General features: G+C 39.2%; 1 pseudogene; it reads left to right on the top strand.

Moving 5' to 3' along the window:
- The first annotated feature begins 342 nt into the window (after nt 1–342).
- Nucleotides 343–5,591, top strand: part of LOC102828138 — a 14,829-nt pseudogene continuing 9,580 nt past the window's right edge.

The following is a 5,591-nucleotide window of genomic DNA, read 5'->3' as shown; positions in this document are numbered from 1 at the left end:
GTTAGCAGTCCAGTGCTTATCCTACAGTGCCATACCATAACTCCAAAGACCTACTGAATTAGAAAAGCTGAAGATAGGTCCAAGAGATTTGTGTTTTATCAAGACCTCCAGGTGGTTTTAACCTATGTTAAAAATTAAGAACTGCTGGTCTCAAATGTTAGATGTGCTTTTTTGACTGCATGTTTTCTGTACTACAATTTTAGTTGTAAGCATCTATGGACGCTCTTTGTCTTCTTCTTCAGCCCCAATACTGGAATTTGGTGAATGCATTTACTCTCTGACAAACATCTCCTAGAAGGTTTGAGACTACTGGGAGTTGAAAACCTCATTTCCAACCAGGAGATGGAAAGCCCCAATCAGACCACAACTCAGAAGTTTATCTTCTCAGCTTTCCCTTATTTCTGGGGAGATTCTATCCTTTGTTTTGTACCACTGCTCATCATCTTCACTTTCATTGTTGTTGGAAACGTGGTCATCATCACAGTAGTCCAACTGAATATTCATCTGCACACTCCCATGTACATATTTATCAGTGACCTTTCTTTCATCGAGGTTTGGTCTACCACAGCCACCATTTCAAAGATGCTTTCTAGCCTGCTCAGTGAGAGGAAGAGCATTTCCTTACATGGTTGTCTGCTGTGGAATGGTATTGCTCCATTCCACAGGCATCAGGGAGGTTTGTCTCTTGACAGCTATGGCCTTTAACCAATATCTGGCCATCTGTAACCCTCTTCATTACGCCACCATCATGACTCCCAAGTTATGTGCACAACTAATTTTTAAGTGGCTGTGTTTGTGGATTTATTACACCCCTTCCTGAAATTGCCTGGATTTCTACCCTGCGTTTTGTGGCTCTAATCACCTTGAGCATATCTTCTGTGACTGCCTTCCAGTACTACGCCTGGCCTGCACAGACACAGGAGCCATTGTCATGCTTCAGAAGGTGGGTGTTGTCCATGCTGTGGAGATTACTACAGCTGTGATGCCCATTTTTATGTCTTACATTGGTATTGTAGCTGTGCTTCTACGTATTCGTTCAACTGAAGGTCGTCGCAAAGAATTTTCTACGTGTGTCTCCTAACTGTCTTTTTGCTGTTCTTTGGCAGTGTAGCTCTCATTTATCTTCGCTTCTCTGCTGGTGGTTTATGTACCGTGGAGTCAGAACCGACCCATAGCGACCCTGTACAGAGTTTCCAAGGCTGTAAATCTTTACGGGAGCAGAAGGCCTCATCTTTCTCCTGCAGAACAGCTGGTAGTTTCGAACTGCTGACCTTAAGGTTCGCAGCCCAATTCGTGACCGCTACCAGAGCTCCTTCTGTTGCCTACTTTTTATTCGCTTCTCTGCTACCTACTCTTTATTCCAGGATATAGTCATTGCTCTGGTGTGGTGCTGTGGGTTAATGCGCCAGACTAAAAAGCCGTTTGAACTGCAAAGTAGGTGATTCAAGCTCACCAGCGGCTCCTTGGAAACCCTATACAGGGTCGTTATGAGTCGGAGTCGACTCGATGGCACTTGACAATAACAACAACATAGTCATTGCTCTAGCTTTTGAAGTTTTGTCCCCTTTCTTTAATCCCATTATCTACATACAGCCTGAGGAATACAAAGATAAAAGAAGCTATAAAGAAGTACATGAGCTAAGCTGAAATATTTTTCGTAAGACCAGAAATCTCAAATAAGATTCAATAATGGAGTTTCTATAGTTGCTACCTCTTCTTCATTTTCAACAGCATTGTTTTTATTTTGTTTTGCTTGCCATCCGTCTTTTACCTCAACTGGTCTCATTATGTTGTTGTTGTTGTTGTTGTTGTTAAGTGCCTTCGAGTCGGTTCCGACCCATAGCGACCCTGTATAGGGTTTCCGAGGGTGTAAATCTTTACGGGAGTAGAAAGCCTCATCTTTCTCCCGCGGAGCAGCTGGTAGCTTCGAACCGCTGACCTTAAGGTTCGCAGCCCGATTCGTAACCACTACGCTACCAGAGCTCCTTGTGGTATGTAGTCTCATTCATAACGACTCATCTCCATTTGCAGATGATATGATACTATATGGAGTCCTGGTGTGATACTGTGGGATAATGCACTGAACCGAAAGGTCATTTTGAACCAAAAAGTCAGCGGTTCAAACTCACCAACTGTTCCTCAGAAACCCTATACAGGGTTGCTCTGAGTTGATACTGACTCAATGGCACTAACAACAACAATGATTAAACCCACTCATACTCCAAATTAGGAATGTAAAGTAATTATATGAGCTAATGAATGGATTGGGTGAAAAATATGCTTACCTGATGAAAAAAGGGGAAAAAATTTCACGGCGTTTTCACATTCATTTGTTACCTTTTAATGTGATATTAATTAATATACACAGGTTTAGGGAGGTTCTGACCTGGAGAAATAGCAGCCTCAAACTTAATTCTTGTTTACTTAAGATGTACAATGAAACCTTAATATTCAAGTATTTCTTGTTTGAGAAACCTCTTGTTCACTAAAAACAGAAATAAAACCTAACAGTGTGCTGTTGTGGGCATTCACATACATGTCAGTGAGTAAAGCATAGAAAACTCCCTAACAATGGTTGTACAAAGCTGGTTTGGCTAAATCAGCATTCTCACTCCCAAAGTCTTCTTAGGCCCAAACTATTACACATATAATCTTTTTTTTTTTTCTTAAAATAAACTTCATTGTTGTTAGGTGTCATGAGTCTGTTCTGACTCACAGAAATCCTATGCACAACACAATAAAACACTGCCTGGTTCTGCACAAACCTCACAATTATTGGTATCCTTGAGCCCATTGCTGCTGTCACTATGCCAATCCATCCTCATTGGGGTTCTTACTCCTTTTTGCTGACCCTCCACTTTGCCAAGCATGATGTCCTTCTCCAGAGACTGATCCCTCCTGAAACAGGTAGAAGTATGAGATGAAGTCTCGCCATCATGGTTTCTTAGGAACTCTCTGGCTGTACTTCTTCCAACACAGATTTGTTTGTTCTGGAAGCCCATGGTACTTTCGGTGTTCTTCTCCAACACCATATCTCAAACACATAATTCTTCTATGGTCTTCCTTACTCATTGTCCAATTTTCACATGCACATGAAGCAACTGAAAATACGATGACTTACATCAGGCTCATCTTAGTCCTCAAACTGATATCTTTGCACTTGAACACTTTATAGAGGCCTTGTGTAACATATTTGGTTAATGCAAGATGTCTTTTGGTTTCTTGACTTCTGCTTCCATGAGTTTTGATTGTGGATCCAAGGAAAATGAAGTCTTTGACAACTTCTATCTTTTCTGCATTTATCATGTTGCTATTTATGGATCCTGTAGCGAGGATTTTTGTTTTCTTTACACTGAGGTGCAATGTAAAGAAAACATGGAGGTGCAATATATTGAAGGCTGTGATCTTCGATCTTCCTCAGTAAGTATTTTAAGTCCTCTTCATTTTTAGCAAGCAAGGTTGTGTCATTTGCATGTTACAGGATGCTAATTAGTCTTGCTCCAATCTTTACACCATGCTCTTTTTCATATAATCCATCTTCTCAGATTATTTAGTCAGCATACATATTGAATAAGTATGGTGAAAGAATACAATCCTGACAAACAGTTTTCCTGGGTTTAAACTATTCAGTATACGCTTCTTCTGTTTGAACCACTCTTTTAGACTATTTACAGATCCCTCAAGAGCACAGTTAAGTGCTCAGGAATACACATTCTTCACAATGCTTGTCATGAACCACACAGTCAAAAGTGTTTGCATAGTTTAAAAAAAAGCACAAGTAAACATCTTTCTGGTATTCTCTGCTTTCAGCAAAGAACCATTTGACATCAGCAATGATATCTCTAGTTTCACGTTCTTTTCTGAATCCAGCTTGTGTTTCAGGCAGTACCTTGTCAACGTACTATTGCAGCCATTTTTTAACTATCTTCAGCAAAATTTTACTGTCATGTGCTATTAACGATATTATTTGATGACATCTGCTCTCCGTTGGGTCACTTCATACAAATCTGTACCAATTGGTTAGCTGTGCAGCAGTCTTCCAAATTTCTTGGCATAGACAAATGAGCACCTCCAGTTTGTTGAAAGATTTAAATTGCGTTTTGTCAATTCCTGGAGCCAGGTATATTTTTTGCCAATATCTTCAGCATAGCTTGGAATTCTTTGTTCAGTACTATTGATTCTTGATTTATACGCTACCTCTTAAAATGATTGAACATTGACCATTTCTTTTTTGGTACAGTGACTCTGTGTATTCCTTCCATCTTCTTTTGATGTTTTTTGCATCATTCAATATTTTTTTTCATATTTACATTTAATATTGCAGGTAGGGCTTGATTTTTCTTTTCAGTTTTTTTCAGCTTAGGAAATACTGAGCATGTTTTTCCATTTTGGTTTTCTAATTCCAATTCCTTGCACATTTCATTATAATATTTGATTTTGCTTGCTCAAGGTGCTCTTCGAAATTTTCTGTTCAGCTGTTTTACTTCCTTTTTTGTTCCATCCATTTCAGTGTCTCTATGTTGAAGAACTAGTTTCAGAGTCTCTTCTGACACCCATTTCGTTATTTTCTTTCTTTCCTGTGTTTTTTTATGATCCTTTGTTTTTTTCCTATGTGATGTTCTTGATGTCATTGTACAGATCTTCTGATATTTAGTCATTCATTTCCAAGGAGCAGCTGGTGAGCTTGAACCACCGATCTTGTGGTTCAAAGTGACTTTGCAGTCAAACTCATTAACCCACAGCACCACACCAGGACTCCAAGGAGAAATGATAGCATTATCAAAGTTATGGATATTTCTCAGTGCAGTGTTGATACACTGAAAAGGAGTTAGGACAGACAAGACATGCTTGGGGGTCTAGGCTAAGAATCTAGGCAAGATTTGATGGACTGAAATGCAGTGCAATGTGAATGTGATAAATAATAATTGAATCCTGAGTATGTTGTGAAGGTATCCCTGAAATGTTGTGCTTCCTGATTGGATATGGGATGAGAAACAGAGGATACAGTATGGATTGTGAGGAGTTTGGGCCTAAAGAACTGAAAGAATAAAGATTTCATTGTCTGGGATAAGGTATGTGTTTCGTTTATGTATTTGTTTATGTATTTGTTTTGTTTTGTTTTTTAAAAAAGATTGGGGATCAAGTAGTAAAGCACTTTTTCTAACTCGAATTTTATGTTTTTGTTTTCTTCATGTTATTCTTCATGTTCCACGTAGTATCTGGCCATACAGAGGAATTTAATGTAGCATACCAGTCTCTAGGAAAAGGGAGAGATAGCAAATTCTTTTTGAATTTTCCAAGTGCAAGTCAAAGTTGCCCTAGTTGTGTGTCTAGTCTGCTTAAACATGTACTAAATTATTCTTCACTTTTTTTTTTTTTTAATGTTTTATTGTGAATTAGTTTACATGGGAGAACATTAGTTTTACATTCATTCTATCATATATTGTCTCATTGCCACGGTTACAATCCCCTCCATGCAATCCTTTCCCCGTGCCCCCCAGGTCTTCAGCACACAGTCGCTCTCCCTCTCTGGATCTAAAGTCTCCAGCTGCTCCATCACTTCATGTCATCATCTCTGGCTCCATTTCAGG

The sequence above is a fragment of the Chrysochloris asiatica genome, unplaced genomic scaffold, assembly GCF_000296735.1.
Source record: "Chrysochloris asiatica unplaced genomic scaffold, ChrAsi1.0 scaffold00042, whole genome shotgun sequence".
Taxonomy (NCBI): Eukaryota; Metazoa; Chordata; class Mammalia; order Afrosoricida; family Chrysochloridae; genus Chrysochloris; species Chrysochloris asiatica.
This window is presented reverse-complemented; position numbering and strand designations above follow the sequence as displayed.